The following is a 17,747-nucleotide window of genomic DNA, read 5'->3' on the forward strand; positions in this document are numbered from 1 at the left end:
CCACCAGGTCACAAGCCTCCAGGTCACAGGCCTCCAGGTCACAGGCCACCAGGTCACAGGCCTCCACATCACCTCCACATCGCCTCCACTTTCCATAGTAAACAACAACTGTCTGTGTGCACAGAGATCCCAGAAGACGTAAGGAAGAGAGGACTGTGTGGAATTCAGTGGCTCCAGTACCTTGACAGGTCTAGCATGAGTGTTTCAGTGCTGTTTGCATTTGGCATTGTTAAAATTTCAAGTTACTACCCTCTGTAGGAGAATGACAGGGACCCTGTTTTGTGATCAGTGTAGTTGAGCTGCTGTATTCAGTGAGTGGCCCTTCAGTGAACTGTCCACCAGTCTCTGAAAGTCCCTAGTGATACTTGGGCATCTGAGACTAGGGAGCTGTTTGTACCGAAATTAGAGTGTTTGCTGAGCATACATGAAGCCCTGGTAGATTCTTCACTGCGCTGCATAACGCCAGGTAAGATGCTCCAACCCCAACACTTAGGAGGTGGAGACAAAAGGATCAGGTTATAGTCACTCTCTGGTACACAGTAATTTAGAGGCTATCCTGGGCTACACGGGGCCCTATCTCAAAAAAAAAAAAAACACAAGAGGATATAGGCAAAGGCATAGACTGTAGCCCTGTAGAAACTGCTCCAGAAAAATCCTAACTAAAATGTCCCCGGTCGTAAATAAGAGTGTCTGTCACCACTCCTCATACGTGCCAGAGCCTTAAGAGAGAATTAAGGCATCCATGTAAGTGTCCTTGGACTTGCTGCATAGCGTGGCTGACCTGCAAGGTGAAGATTCCGTAAGAAAAGCAAAACCTCAGTGAAGGAATAAAAGGTAAAGATGCTGCCACCTGGTGGCTGCTTTAGTCATGTGCAGAACACACTACTGCTCTCAGGTATTTGTGAGAATTTGCTGATCTCTGATGATAAGGAGCCTTGCTAGCCATGTGTAATATGCAAATAACACAGTGTTGATTAGCATGAGAGTTTTCAAGCCTTTCGAGACCAAAGCTGCATTTGCCTTCTGGCTTGATGTTCTCTGGTTTCTTTTTTAATCCCCCACCCCATTAAATTCCACTCCTAGCACCTTAGATAATGTACTTAGTGGCAGGAGAAGACAGCAGATGCAAGCAGTAATAAATAAGACTTTCCGTATTTAGAATGAGGCCACTATTTTCGAGTACAGATCTATCAGGCGTGTTATTTATGTATTTTGCAATTTTTCTTAGACCCAGATTTCACAGGGTACTCTGGTAGAAGTAGTGCTACAAGGCAATAGTCGGGTCCTTGGGGCAGTTCCTAGGATGAGCCTAGCTCCACCTTGCTGGTCTATTTGGATCTGTCTCTTATCTTATTAAAAGATGGCAATCAGCAGTATTGGAACCAGGCATGCTCTGCGTGTACTCCTGTATTGAGTAGAGTGTCACAGACTACCTGGGTGACAGCACTCTTAGTTGCACAGTAACAGAAAACAGGGGATCAACCAAGCTCTGCCTGTCCCTGTCCTGTGATTGGGGATGATTGGCCCAGGCTCTTCCTACTAGAAGTCTCCATCACCACTGGGCCATGGTTGAATGGGTTGCACTCTGGGTCAGGGTTTCACATATCCCAGATACTAGGCAAGCTTCCCTGAGCTTATCCCCAGATCACTCGGAGATTCCAATAGTATTGCCATGTGTCTGTGGCTTACAAATGCTTACTAACTACTCTAGTAGGAAAGCACATCCTCTGGCCTAGTTGGACATCAATTGGAGGAGAGGCCCTTGGTCCTGTGAAGGCTTGATGCCCCAGTGTAGGGGAATGCCAGGACAGGGAAGCAGGAGTGGGTAGGTTGGTGAGCAGGGGGAGAGGGGTTGGGGTAGGGGGGCTTGGGAGGGGAAACTAGGAAAGAAGATAACATTTAAAATGTAAGTAAAGAAGATATCTAATAAAAAATATATAGTTTGTGAAAGAAAAAAACAAAAAAGAAAAACAGATCCTCGAAGCTTAGTTTCACCTGCCCTTCCTATCGTATTAGATTGCAATGAGGCTCAAAGGACACATGCAGTGTTTGATTCAAACTTGGGGACAGATGGGTTCTGGATATTTGGTTTATGCTGCATTTAAACAGAAAGAAGGATGCTTAGGCCAAGAAAGAGCCTTGCACATGTAAGAGTTTGCAAAAGTAGCTAGAGAATGTTCTAGAGTTTCATCATTTGAGGCAGGAGAGAGGTGGTATGACTAAATGGGACCATTTTGCCCTGGACCTAAGTTTCAAAGTTTGAAAGATTTGGAACTCTCCACAAAGTCCCCAGTATCTGCTCTGGTCTGTTGATGAGAACATTAAAGCCCTCCCTTGTGAGAGAGTAAGAAGTAGACACAGCCCTGATGCAGCACCTGCCTTCTCTGAATTTCTTGGTAGGCTAATGGCAAAGTCCCCCCCCCACCATGAGATCCCCACGCCACCTCAAGGTTTCTGTACCATTCTGCCTAAGATATCTCTGGTAGAGGTACTGTGCTGTAAGCTCTCCTCAAGCCTCCCTAAGATTCTGCCCGGGATGATTCATACAGTAGTTCTAGCAGTCAGAATTACTTCTGTCTCCATGGCTGGATCAGTGTTTGGGGGCAAACACGTCATGGCATGGTTCAGGTTTTAGGATCTTCTGTGCTATTTAGATTTGAGCAAAATAAAGCCCACTCCAGTTGTTGCTTCCATCAGAAAAATAAGACAGCATTTCCTACCAAGTATCATAAAACAAACAGAAGGTTTATTGAAAGAACCAGATAAACATCTGATCCTATGAAACACAACTCAATATTTGTCTTTACTTTGGAAATGACACCACAGGAAGGTGGGAAAGCCAGACTTCAGAAGCCCTCTGTAACGCAGATGTAAGTCTCATAAAACTGGAGAGATGCCACTTAACATTGCTTCTTCAGACTTCACAGGACCTCATGGTTCCTGTGCCACTTGCCACTGATGGTATCAGTCATCTTTGTGCAAGCTCTTGGAACAGAAGTGCTGAAAGAGGGATCAGAGATGGCAAAGACAGTCTTACCTTGCCAAAAACAGCAGAGATGTTTCCATCTCACTCTCAGAAACTACCCATCAGCACAGTCATACTCCTGCCTGGCTCCCCTCCATGCTTCATTAGAAGCTGGAGAAGATTCTAGAATTTCAACATTTGGAAGAGGAACAGAGGACACATGGTTGAGCTAGGAACCTCTGGACAGGTGCAGGGCAGCAGCTTCTGCTTTCTTTCTTAATTCTGTTTTTGTTTTTGTTTTGTTTTGTGTTTGTTTCATTCTGGTTTGTTTTTTTGTTTGTTTGTTTGTTTGTTTTGAGACAGGGTTCCTCTGTGTAGCTCTGACTGTTCTTAAACTCACTATGTAAACTAGGCAGGCCTCGAACTCAGAGATCCAGCTACCACTGCCTCCTAGATGTTTCGATGAAAGGGTGTGCCAGCATGCAGAGCTCATTATCAGCTTTCTATCTGGGTACATTCCCCACCTTCTGAAGGAAGCAGCTGGCAATGCATTTCAGTACCATGCTAAAAAGGCTCCCCAGACCTCCAATTAAGCGCCAGCCTGTTACACTACCCATACCTCTATTTTGAGGGCAGTTATTGAGCACTTGCTGTTTGCAAAGCTCTTTTGAAGACCATGTTTGTAACAGGAGCTTCTCAGTTCAAAACTCAGGTGATGGAGGCTAGGTCCAAAAAGCTAGAAGGTTCTGAAGGTGAGATGCTGTTATGGTTATGGGGATAAGTGAGGTCGTGCCCCATGCTGTACTGGAGTAGATGTAGCACTCAGGAATGGGTGTCCACCTCAGATAATGCATGCCAGTTTAAGCCCAACTAGAGTCATTCACAGAGCATCTACTATCCCCTGTATGGCTTGGCCATTTGCCCTATACCTCAACCTGCATGTGTTTGGGACATCACTCAGATACAGGAGACAGTTAGCAAAGGAGCTGAAAGTGTCCAGCAGAGCATGGCCACTACAAATGGCTGGATTCTCCTCTCAGCAAAAGCACTCACATCTCCACTTGCAGTCTAGACTACAAGTCACACACCTTCACTGTGCTCTAAATAGCTTGTGTGAGCTCAGTCTGGGGTGCCAGATGTTGATGAATGGGTGCTGTGGGGCTGAGCTGTTTGAGAATATAGTATCTACTATAGTAAATGAAGGTGTCCTTGTGATGCTGACCACTGTTACCTCACCTTAGAGAGGACACTGAGAGTCCCTGAGACCCTGACCACTGTCACCTCATGCCTACAGAGGTCATTGGTTTACCACTAGCATTATCCTCACATTGGGTTCATACAGTTGCCATTATCAAATGGTAGAGATAGCTAGTGCTGTCATTATTAAAGAAATACTAGAGTTGACAAGGACCTTGTCACCTCCTGTTTTGTGTCTCTATTATGAATATGGCTTGGATTTGAGAGTTATCAAGCCTAGGGACACAGTCTTGCCTTTGAGTAGAATAATTCTAGTGTGCCCATTTGGATCCAGAATGTGGTCCTCTTGAGTGTTGCACACTGTCCTCCATGTGACCTCAGGAAACATGGGGGGGGGGCAGAGAATGACCACAATACCATTAGGGAAGACTGTGCTGAGCCCTGGATGTGGGGACGACACATTTGAGGAGAGCTGTGCTGAGGAGAGCTGTGTTGAGCCCTGGATGTGGGGACGACACATTTGAGGAGAGCTGTGCTGAGGAGAGTTGTGCTGAGCCCTGGATGTGGGGACGACACAATTGAGGAGAGCTGTGTTGAGCCCTGGGTGTGGGGACGACACATTTGAGGAGAGCTGTGCTGAGGAGAGCTGTGTTGAGCCCTGGATGTGCTTTGCTTTGTGGGATTCCACTCAAAGAAACTGAGGACATCCCATGTCTGTGGATAACACCATGCTACTGCTACTTACTGAACAGGCAAGGGTGGGTTCTCATTCATGTAGAATGCTCACACCAGCCTAAGACTGAGGGTTTACTCTTGTTCTTTTACTGCTAGAACCAGAATCAAGATGAGCCAATTGTGCAGGGAACAGGAACTACCCAAAAGCCATTCATAATTTATAGCTAATTAACCTTTTTTTTCTTTTTAACCTTTTCTTTAATAAACTTTGAGACCTAATATCCTGTCTGGTACAAATTGTATTTTCAATGATATTCAGAAATAATTATACAGAACATCTCAGGCAGATGCTGGTGAATTAGGGTTTTCTTAGAAAATATGTATTAAATGATCCTTTTTATAGTTCTTCAAGAAAGCAAATTTTATTCTTGATTTTTAAATAATGTTTTGTTAATTCTTTGAGAATTTCATACAATGTATTTTTACTACATTCAGTTCACCCTCCCCCAACTCCACCCAGATCCACCCATTCTCCACACGCACTTCAAGCCCACTGAGTCCATCTGGTGATGGCCAACTACTTTTAGGTGTGGACCTGCCCTGGCATGTGGTCATTTCCCTACAATTATAATTTTCTTCTTGATGTTTTTCCAAAGCTGATCACTCTCTTAGTATGCACCAGAAAGTTAAAAGAGACAGAGTATCTCAGGTGAGAATGTTAATTCCTAGGGACACGGCTACCAGCCATGGTTTGTGTTTACCATGGGTTTTCTACCAGGGATCACACCCTTAAAGAAGACTGATACTCCTGAGCGGCTATCACATACCAATGACTCCTCAGCTAGAGGCAGGACGTCATCCCCACTGTTCCTCTCTATTCTGAGAACTTTTCTAGCTTGAGGATGCACAGGTCTTGTATGTGTAACTGCTGTGTTGCCCAACAATCACCACATCATTGAAGTCCACTACTGGTGCTTACAATCTATCCACCAACTCTTCTTCAAAGATAACTGAGCCTTGAGGGAAGAGACGTGAGACAAGCATCATGTTTAAGAGCTGAGTCAATGTAAAGAAATATTTTACTTATAATTTAAGGCAATCATTTTGTTTTGTGTCAAATATGTCTTTCAAAATATCATGGAAATTAAGCCCTGCCCTTGGTAAACACAAACCGTGGCTGGTAACCGTGTTCCTGGGAATTAACATTCTCACCTAAGATACTCCGTCTCTTTTAACTTTCTGGTGCATTCTAAGAGAGTGATCAGCTTTGGAAAAACATCAAGAAGAAAATTATAATTGTAGGGAAATGAAAACTCACTATACAGTTGATAATCCATTTTACGTGAGACACTAAACCAATCACTGGGTAGATTACTACATTCACACTAGATCTAAGAGTGTTATATAAAATATAAGTTTTTTCAAGTTTTCTGCTTGAAAACTGGACATATTTCAGGAACAATTTAGGCAAGCCTTGGTTCACCCTGAGCACAGATATCCATCATCTACAGGCTGCCTGGCTACCTGGCTACGTGGCCTGAGCTAAAGGGGGCTCTTCAGTAGGAGAGTTAAGATGCTGAAGTTCCCAGAGGTCAAAGGCATGGGCTCTGAAGGCATGGGTGGGCATCAGTGTGGAGGGAGGGAAGAAAAGGAGGTAGAAAAGGCCAAACTTAGTGGCACTAAGCTCAGAACTTCACAGCTTGTGGCCCCATAGAAGCACTGAGACTTTGTCCCTTCAGTGTGTTGAAGTGTGGGGACTGAGAGTGCCCACTGCCTTGGCTGCTCTTGGGGGAGGGGATCTCTAATCCCAGCAGGTAAGCCAGGCTATATTTACCAGAGCTCACTGCTGCTGTGTCTTATAGGAATCCAGTTAAAGAGCTACACACTTGCGCTCACGCGCGCGCGCACACACACACACACACACACACACACACACACACACCATGTGTTTAGCCTATAAATCTTGATAAGAAAAACAAAGATGTGCAGAATTGGAGTTCTACCTGAGATTATGGGAAGGGCAAAATGTGCCAAGGTTTGGAGGCTGGGGATAATGGAATGGAGCATCCTACCCTTTCTTTAGTCTCTACTTTGTGTTAGTCCTGCTTCCCTGGGTGCACGTGCCCCTGCTAAGGAGCTGCTGCTGCTGCTGCTGCTGCTGCTGCTGCTGCTGCTGCTGCTGCTGCTGCTGCTGCTGCTGCTGCTGGATTGTAATGTAGTGAGCACTGAGCTGCAGTGGCTGGCTTGGATTGTGCTGTTGCAAAGGACATCCATCTGTATACAGGGCATAAGAAACTAGCAACGACTGGATTGTCCTTCCTTTAGTCTCTGCTCCATCGTTAGTCTCTATAACTCCTTCTATAGGTATTTTGTTCCCCCTTTTAAGAAGGAATGAAGTGTCCATATTTTGGTCTTCCTTCTTCTTGAGTTTCTTGTGGTTTGTTGATTGAACTTCATACCAGGGTCAGTAAGCAGGAGAGGGTGGAGTGGGAAGCAGGGGGAAGGGGGAGGGAACAGGGTTCTGTTCTTGTTGTTTTGGGGTTTTTTTGTTTTTGTTTTTGTTTTTGTTTTTGGAGGGGAAACTGGGAAAGGAGAAATCATATGACATGTAAATAAAGAAAATATTTAATAAAAAAAAAAAGAATGAGCAACAATAGAGCCAAATAGCTTGGCAGGTAAAGGCACTTTCTACCAAGTCTGATGATTTGAGTTCAATCCCTGGGACTCATTGAGATAGGAGGAGGGGTTGTTGTCTGGCTTCCATATACTTACTGTGACATACACCCATGCACAAATCCATGCACCATACACACTCCAATATATTTATTTGGTAAGGTAACGTAATAAATAATATTCTTAAAGAATTGGCTGGAGAGATGGCTCAGCTGTTAAGAGTGCTGACTGCTCTTCTAAAGGTCCTGAGTTCGAATCCCAGCAACCCATGGTGGCTCACAACCACTCATAATGAGATTTCTGAAGACAGCACAGTGTACTTACATTAAATAAATAAATAAATAAATAAATAAATAAATAAATAAATAAATAATATTCTTAAGGAATGAGCAATGGAAGCCAGCTTTGGCCCTGGTGAAATCAGTGAAAATCTTGCCCATCTCCCCCTCAGCAGCATGAGTCTTTGACAGTTTCCTTTTACTGATTTCATGGTCAGGGTGCACGTGGCACATCTGCTCCTCCCGTAGCTCCTCTCTTCACGTTTGACTATCCCCTCCAGTGAGGGCCCTCCCCTGCTCTCATAGCTCCTTCACATCCTCTCTCAGCATACACTGGCAGGAAGAATGAGAAAGCAGCATTATGCTGCTTTCTGCTGCGTGACTCAAGCATGACTCTTCATGAAGCAACTTGCCCCTGTTACCCAGCACAGAGTGGTGACAAGATGGCTTTCAGCCAGCAACTACCACTGGAGGTCAAAAGCTGCCTCACCTTTCTTCCCTTCCTTCCTTGAGGCTTCTTCAGTTCCAGATCCAAGCAGGCCCCCAGCTTTCTGCTTCTAAGTTCCATTTGGGAACTCCATGTCACATATGACCTTGAACTAAAACCTACACTCTTGTTTCTCAGGGAACAGCCAGAACCAGTAAGCAAATACTGTTCTTATTCCCTGACTGTAGGACTTCAAGATAATGTCTCTGGTTGTCAACTCACTGTCTCCCAGAATGCACTTGAACTCCTGATCCTCCTGCCTCCACCTCCCGCATGACTTCTCAAATAGTTCTCTATGTCTGCCTATAGTGCATTTTCTCAGTCTGCTGTGTTAGGGTGTCATTAAGTGAATAGATGGCTGAATGCCAAATGAATGAATGAATGAATGAATGAATGAATGAATGAATGAAAACTATATGATTCAACAATGATGTAGAAGAAAGGAATATATACATGATATTCTGTTATTTGTTTGAGTAAGGGGCCCATCAAAAAAAGCCTCGGGGCTATGCTTCAGGAGGTTCTGCCTACTAAAAACAGATGAAGAATGAAGAGCTAAAGAAAGCACTAAGAAACAGGGCAGCCCAGACACAGGAGCCTGACCTCCTGACCTCCTGGCCTCCTGACCTCCTGACCTCCTGACCTCCTGGCCCAGGCATTTCCTTTTCTGGTTTCCCTCCCTTCCAGAAACACCCTATCACATCCTCCCTCCCCCTGCTTCTATGAGAGTGTTCCTCCACCCACCCTCCCACTCCCTCCTCCCCACCCCCACCATTGATTCCCCTACACTGGGGCATCTATCGAGCCTTCATAGGACCAAGGACCTCTGGTGACGGCAGATGCTGGCAAGGATGTGGAGAAAGAGGAACACTCCTCCATTGCTGGGGGGATTGCAAACTGATACAACCACTCTGGAAATCAGTTTGGCAGTTCCTCAGGAAATTGGACATAGTACTACCTGAGGACCTAGCTATACCACTCCTGGGCATATACCCAGAAGATGCTCCAACATGAAATAAGGACATATGCTCCACTATGTTCATAGCAGCCTTATTTATAATAGCCAAGAGCTGGAAAGAACCCAGATGTCCTTCAACAGAGGAATGGATACAGAAAATGTGTTACATCTACACAATGGAGTACTACTCAGCTATTAAAAACAATGAATTTATGAAATTCTTAGGCAAATGGATAGAACTAGAAAATATCATCCTGAGTGAGATAACCCAATCGCAAAAGAACACACATGGTATGCACTCCTTGATATTTTCTATACAAAACATTTGCCATTAAAGTTGCTCTTAGGGACCTTCAGTAACATCTTCAATTTAGGCTGAACATGGCAGAGCTGGCATCTCCTCTCTTCTGCATCTAACAAGGTTTACAAAAGACCCATGGCATGCCCTGTCTGTGACACTGGCTGGCTGACTTCCAACAGTTCAGAAATGGTTCTGCTGCAGAGGGAGGGACAGTAAATGTGTGGGCCTACCTTCTATGTCCCTAGCCCACTGCATCAGAGAGCACTTACTTGCAAGCAGGTTTAGGAGCAAATATATTTTCTCTGTACTTAGTGAAACAGGAACAGACTTAACCTCTTGGCCTCACTTTACCTTGCCCCAGAAAATGAGACCTGTGGGGCCTCAACAAACCACCTATGGGACATATTAAGGCTCCCTGTAGGACACTAGCTAAGACTGTTTTCTATTGAAGTCCCCAAAGGTCCCTGCTTCCCTTTCCATCTGTGCTACTCTGAACAACCTTCAGGTTGAGCCTGAGTGATGAATATGTAGTCAAGGACCCTAAACCCAGCCACCAAGAGGGCCCCACACTGTGGCAAGGACCTTCCCATCAGTCCAAGTTTTCCCTCCTGGTACTAGTACCTCCCATCTGAGCTGGGTATTGTCCCCAAATAGCTGTCCACCAGGGCTGTGCAATTGGCCTTCTCTGTCACTGAGCCCCCTTATCATAGAGCTGGCAGAAACTGGGTCAGGTCCCTTGTGGAGACTGATGTGATGTTGGCAGGCAGTCTTGTCTTCCACTTGGGAATAGCAGTAGCTGTCCAGTTCTGGACAGTACTTGCTGAAGGAGCAAACTGCCCAGTGGAAAGCCTGATCCCTAGATGTTTCCCATTTTATGGGCATCTGAGGTCCAAACCACAGTGTTACACTTTGTCTTCAATCCAGCCAGCAGAAGGCAGGAAAGAGAGACAATGACTGTCACTTGCTGTCCCCTATGCAGGGTCTGGACTCAGAATAAGCCACACCTAACCTTTAAAGGAGCAGGGGGTTAATAGTGTCTCCCATGTAACTGATTCATTGATTCTTTGTCTGGAAGAAGGGGAGACATGAATTTCCAGGCTCTTCCACTCTACCTTCCTGATTTCATTTGGATTTCTGTTTTCCTCCAACTCTGCTATAGTCTGCTCCAATCACTCCCATACCACTTGAAATTGTCAGCTCGCATCTTGTTTATGATTAACTTCTAAACTATCTCTACCATATGGCACAGAACCTTGCGCAGGTGGAATGCTCGGGCTTTGAACAATAACGTTAACACACGCTTGCAGACACAACACTCCAACATCTGTTATCACTGTATGTTCTTTCTATGTCTGTCACTTCTCCATTCCTCAGGACACCAGCCATATTGGATTAAGGTCCACCCTCTCCAGCAAAACCTGAACCTGGCTTACATCTAATGACCACTGTGCATTGACCCTGTTTCCAAGTGAGGTCACACTCAGAGAAGGTTAGAACTTCAACCTTTCTTTTAGAGGACAAACTCTCCCTGTGATTCTACTCTCGGAAACCCTATTATTTCCCTATTTAAGAAGAAGTTTTCCCCCAAACTGAGATGCACATTCCATGTATGATGCCAAGCTCGTATGACCCAGACCCAGTGCCAGTGCTCACTGGATCAGCTAGCATGTTTGTCTCCATACAGTCGTGGTTTATTTTGTGCTTTCTATGATTTACAGGTTAAAAACTTTATGTATATATGATGGTCCTCCTGTTGAACTCCTAAATGAATATAATTAATAAATGTATGACATCATGTGCACCCTGTGGGGAGAACACATCATACCTCCTTTCGGCACTTCTCATGTGAACAAGATAGTATGTCCTACATCTCACCCTACCGCTTCTCCTAATTAGGTTTGGGTTTTTTGTTTTGTTTTGTTTTGTTTTGTTTTGTTTTGTTTTGTTTTGTTTTTTGAGACAGGGTTTCTCTGTATAGCCCTGGCTATTCTGGAACTCACTTCACTCTGTAGACCAGGCTGGCCTCAAATTCAGAAATCTGCCTGCCTCTGCCTCCTATGTGCTGGGATTAAAGGCATGTGCCACCACTGCCCGGTGCTAATTAGGTTTCTATTGATATGATTTTTAAAAAATAACCAAAGCAACTTTGAGGGAAAAGGTTTACTTCACCTTATAGCTTATAACCCTTCATGAAGGGAAGTCGGAGCAGGAACTTGGGACAGGAATCTGGAGGCAGAGCTGAAGCAGAGGCCAGGGAGGAGCCCTGGTACTGATTTTTCCTGATAACTTGCCCAGCCTGCTTTTTATGTGCCCCAAACCACCTGCCCAAGGATGATACCATCTGCAATGAGTTAGACCCTTCCACTTAGATCATCAGTAAGGAAAATGCCCCACAGACTCCCCTACAGGCAACTGATGGAGGTGTTTTCTCAACTGAGGCTTCTCTTCCCAGGTGAGTCTCACTTATGTCAAGTTGACCACAATTTAAAAAAAAAAGGCACTGTTCGTCTGTGTCCATTACTATATCTTTTATAGATCCTACATATAAGTAAGATCATATACAGTTTCTGGTTTGCCTTCCTGTGCCCAACGTATCACATCAGCCTGAGGTGCCCCAGGTTCATTATCACAATGTCAAAATTTCTTTCTTTCCCTGTCAGCATGCAGACCACAGCTGTCTGTGGATCTTCTGCAGGAATGAGGACATTGTCCTCCCCATTCTCAAGTCACCATGAGTCACATTCCACATCTGGGTAGACAGCACTCACACACACAGTATCTCACGTTTGCACACAACTGAACACCTGTCACATACAGTGGCATGAGCATGGAGGTCTCCAGGCAATGTGTATGACATTGGCCTTCATCACCTGAGCCAATAGAAGGTTTATCATACTAGACATACTCTTAAGGTAGTCCATAGAAATGAACAGCATGGCAAATGATTTTTGCCAGCAACAGAAAAACCAGCCTGTGCTCCCAGAAGTTGAGCTGCACACATTCTCCTCCTGCATCTCACAGAGAAAGCCATCAATGAGCCAGTATCATCAGATGGATCAGTGTGTGTGCATGTGTGTGCTTGTGTGTGCATGTGTATGTCTGTGTCTTCATGTGTACTTGTGTGCACATGTGTATGCATGTATGTGTGTGTACATGTTTATGTGTATATGTGTATGTGCATGTGTGTCTGTCTGTATGTACATGTGTATGCATGTATGTCTGTGTCTTCACATGTGCATCTGTGCGTGTGCACATGTGTGTGCATGTGTATGTGTATATGTCTGTGTGTACACTTGTGTCTGTGTGTATATGTGTGTGCATGTTTATGCGTATTACACATGTGTGAGTGCATGTGTGTATGTGTGTGTTTGTATGTGTACTAAAATCGCTCCCCCAGCAGAGCAAGGAAGGGGGAAGGGAAACAGGCCTTCCTGCTTACTCGTCATTATTCCACTTGCTCAGAAAGGTTAGCTGTTTGTTTTGTTCCACATAAAGGGCTCATGGAGTGAAATGTCTTGGTGGAATGGGGATTCTTCCCTATCTGCAGATCTCTGTTTTTGAAGTACATCTGGCTCATGCCAGTTACACAGTTGCCTCATTAGGAAAGGAATGCTGGAGAATGTGTGCACAGAACAAGGCTGTTCATAAAATGCTATGCTGTCACGGTTTCATCTGACCCACCTTTCCATCTTAGTTTCTTACACTTCATTGATTCCTTCATGAGCAACCAAAATGAAAAAAATGAGCAACCAAAAATGAAGAAAACAAAATGAGCAACCAAAAATGAAGAAAACAAAGCAAAACAAACAGAAAAAAATCCCACCAAAGAACAATGTGCACAGGACATGAAAGTAGGGGATGGCAAACTCTACAATCATGGGGTTGTAGGGTCTGCATTGTGGAGTGTTGGGATAGCCCCACCTCTGTGCGTGTTTTTGTGTGCAACTACACAGGTGTGTATGTGTGTATTACATGCATGTTTGTATGTTTGGAAGCCAGAGAGCAGCCCTAGTGTTATTCTTTAGGTGTCCCCACCTTCTTTCTGAGATGAGACCACTTGTCACCAAGTAGGCTTAACTGGCCGGCTGACCAGTGAGCCCCAGAGATCTGGCGGTCTCCAGCTCCCCAGCCTGGGAGTACAAGTGTATGCCACCACCCCCCACTCATTTCGTTAGGGTTTCTGGGGACAAGACCCAGGTTTCCTACCTCTCGCAATATCAACTAAGCAATATCTCTAGCTCTAGAATATCTTTCTAGATGCTCCAATCTTGCTGCTTGCAGTTTACAGTAACTGATATGTGCCCACCCATCCTAGCATGTGTCCCTCCTGAACCCCATGCAGTCCATGTTCTGGCCCAGCTATTGCTATTGGCACTCCAAAGGCACTTTTTCTTTCTCGTGAACAATGCATTCTACTGCCACCCAGGCTCCCAAATTAAGTCGTCTGAGTAAATTAAAGGGTGAAGTACCAATTTTGTATACATTTTATTAACTAAATATGTTCTTTGGCAATTTCATACATTTGTAGACTGCATTCCATCTGTTTCCACCTTGTCCTTTCTCCCTCCCACCTGTGTTACCACCCTGTCCTCTCTGTGACTCCCTTTCCTGTTTTGTATTGCTGTTCTGTAACTATGGTTTTAACCAGGACTGTCTGTGTAGTCACTGGCTTTGAACTATTTTGGAGGTCACTGGGCTCACCATTTGGTACACAACTGACAAATGAAAAAAATGATTGTCCCTTCCCTAGAGTTCACCGGTTACCTACCATTCAGCAGGAGTGTGGGGATTCACCCTCCTGCATGCACAGTCTCTGAACTTGAGTTCACTGCCCCCTGGCCTTGGTGATGGAAGTGACAGAGTGATACCATCCTCCTTGCTGTCTGCCTGTGACCTTGGCTGTGCTGCTCGGGCTAAAGCAGAGCATTTCCGATCAGGCTAAGAGCCAGTCTAGATATGAGATGTATGCAGTGAAGATGTTGGGGAGAGAAGTAAGAAGGAGAGGATAGTCTAGTTTGTACAAGGATGGCACTATGTCACCCCAGAGACCTAGGGAAGTCACTCTGGGTTCAACAGGAAGGAGCAAAGTTGTCATCTCTCCAGAGCTTGCCCTGACTGTGCTTGTCTCTTCATTGGCTGTCTCTGCAGTAGCCAGCCACCTTTCTACTGTGTCTGCTCGGGCTGGTTTGTAGGGGTGTCCTGGAGCACAAGCCAGCAGAGAGGCACCTCTGTGTCTCCCCAGACTCTGGCCCTCCTCCTTCTGCCCCAGCTCTGCCCTGATAGGCCATTGAAGGTGATAGTCAATAGATCCTTTCCACTCTAGCCCTGCAGTGTTTAGAAGGTGGTTGCATTTTCCAGAGGTCATCTGCAGGGACTCAGTACTCACGCAGCCTTGTGAGCACTCCTGCAGATCAGGTGACTCTGCATAAAGTCATTTTTGAATCACCTCATTCCAAACTCACACCTCAAAATCACTCTCTCTGTTACTGAAAACAAAAAATTACAAGCCCTGAAGCCTGGCCTGTGCTTTCCTCCTCCTCCTCCTCCTCCTCCTCCTCCTCCTCCTCTTCCTCCTCCTCCTCCTCCTCCTCCTCCTCTTCCTCCTCTTCCTCCTCCTCTCCTCTGGGCCCTCCTCTCCTCCTCTTCCTCCTTCTCTCCTTCTTCATCCCCTATCCTCTCCCTCCCCTCTTCCTCTTCTCCTCCTCTTCCACTTCTTTTTCTTCATTCATTCATTCACTAACTTGCTCACTCACATCTGGGTCCTCAAGACCACTAAGAATGCCTTGTAGAGCTGGACAAACACTGTGAGATCCCAACACTGCTAGAATGGTTGTCAAGAGGCTGCACTGATCCCTTTCACTTCAGTAGATGGGAACTTAAAATGAGATGGGCAGGTTATAGCTTGAACCCTGGAACCAGACCCTTAAACTCCCTCTGAGTGACTCTGTGCTCTAGCCTAGGCTGCCCTGGATGGGAAAAGTCACCTTGACACAAGACATACATATTCTGAGACCCCAGATGAGGCTGGAGTCCCTGGAAAACTTCCCTGTGCAATAGGGAGATAAGCTGCAGAAGCCTGTGGGAAGGAGATCAAGGGAATAGGGTGGGGGAGTGGGTAGGACAGGAGAATGATGCTTAGTGAGGCTCATAATCCTTCAGTGGGCCTAGGTCTCCCAGGGAGGAGGAGGTAGAGAAGAGCTGTGCACCAGAAAGTCCCTTAGGGATGTAGCCAGCTCTTCGAGAGACTCAGGAGCCCTCTGACTGGGCTGTGAAATGTTTCATGAGTAGCAGTCAGGCTGGCACTGGCAAAATCTGAGTCCTCCTAGTAAACTTCACCCCTACAATCTGTTCTGCATCCTAGGTCCTGACACTGGAGCAGCCCTCAGTCCTCCAATGCATCTTCTTCCCCTCCATGCCCATGTTGGCCTGTATCTCCCAACTATCTCAGCTTTCTCTGTTCTCAGCTAAGTAGACACATGATTTTCCTCTTGTGTGTCTTCAACTGCCTGAGTTGATTCCCTACCTTTCCAGAAACACAGAGCAGGTTGGGGTAACAATGACCTGCTGAATGGACCCTACCTATGTCACAGGAGGACATTATTTTAAAGACAATCTAGAGGACTTCTCATTGCTGTGAGTCTGTTTCTGAACCAGAGAGGGTCTCAGACCCTGGCTTGTACCACTTGGGCAGTATCTTCTCTGGATATGTTAAAAAACACAGTAGAGACCGGTGAAGTAGGGTATACCTGTCATCCCAGCATTTGAGAGACAGAGGCAGGAAGATTACTAGCTTAAGACCAATCTGAACTATATAGGCAAAGCCCTATCCCAGAAATAAAACAACTATAAAAAAGAAAGGTAGGGTTTTTCTCCCTGACCCTACGAAGTTCACCTCTCTCTAAGACTGATGAGTAGAGATGCCTATTTGTTAGAATATTGGACACTTCTGATTGCACTCCCATGGCTATCTCTGTCCATTTTGTTTTATAGTCACCCAGAGAAACAGATAGTTTAAGGCTAAGGCACTTGTGTAGCCTGTGGACACCTCCTCCTTCCTTCATGGTAGAGGAGTCTATGGATCCCTGCCTCCCATATAGATTTATCTGTTGTCTAAGGTTCACCTCCCCATAGCTCCCTCTCTCCTCTGACCTGTCTTTATGAGCATGCCCCTGTGTGAATTAGTTTTCTCTGTTGTTTTTTTGTAAAGTCATATTGAGAGGACAGTCTACCTGGCTAGGGAGATAGGTCAGTCAGTAAAATCCTGAGTTTAATATACACAATACACATGTTAAAAAAAAAATGTCAGTACATCTGAGCATGGTGGTGCATACCTGTAGACCCAGCATTCTGGGCAGATGCAGGTGGGTCTTTGTGAGCTAAAGGGCAGCCTGGTCTACATAGAGTTCAAGACAGCCAGAGCTACATAGTGAGATGCTGTCTCAAAAATAAAAATAAAAATAAAAAAAAGTAAAACAAACAAAAATGCCAAGTATGCTTGCATATGCTTACAAATGCTTACACTCCCAGAGAGATGGAGCTAGAAAGATCCCTGGGGTTTGCTGACCGGCTAGCCTAGCCTACTTGGTGACCTCCAGGCCAGGCAAGGTGAACAGCATCTAAAGAAGAACATGTGATATTCCCCTCTGGAATACACACACACACACACACACACACACACACACACATACACACACATATACAAATACATACCACAGCATATGCACGCATACACCTGTACACACACACGGGCACATGCACACACACACACTAATCTACAGCTGTATAACAGTCCAACTCAAAAGCACCCATTAGCAGAGAAAGGGCTTTGTAATATGTATCATATATTTTCAAAAAATATAGGAAATGAATGAAATAATTAAAATCCAATGATTACACAGTTAAGAAGATACAAAGTATTGCATAGGTCCAGGGATCAAATTTGTACGAAAGCCAATTTCACACAATCAGCATGTGTTTGGCTGAGCTTTGGTTTACTGTATAAGACTTCATTGTGGGAATCAGACACTTCTGAGCCCCATGGCAGAACTGAACTGAATAGTAGCTTAGAGGTAACAGCAGACACACAGGCCCAAGGTCTCTATACTCATCCCTGCAGCCCCTGCAGCCCCTGCAGCCCCCTGCAGCCCCCCGCAGCTCCTGCAGCCTTCTGTAGCACCCTGCAGCCCCTGCAACCCCCCGCAGTCCTCTGCAGC

General features: G+C 45.3%; 1 protein-coding gene across 4 annotated transcripts in view; it reads left to right on the top strand.

The window, feature by feature from the left end:
• The window catches only part of Dpp6 (dipeptidyl peptidase like 6), a 933,905-nt gene that overhangs the window by 821,748 nt on the left and 94,410 nt on the right, over positions 1–17,747 (top strand). The window lies entirely within an intron of this gene.

This window comes from Mastomys coucha, unplaced genomic scaffold, assembly GCF_008632895.1.
Source record: "Mastomys coucha isolate ucsf_1 unplaced genomic scaffold, UCSF_Mcou_1 pScaffold19, whole genome shotgun sequence".
Taxonomy (NCBI): Eukaryota; Metazoa; Chordata; class Mammalia; order Rodentia; family Muridae; genus Mastomys; species Mastomys coucha.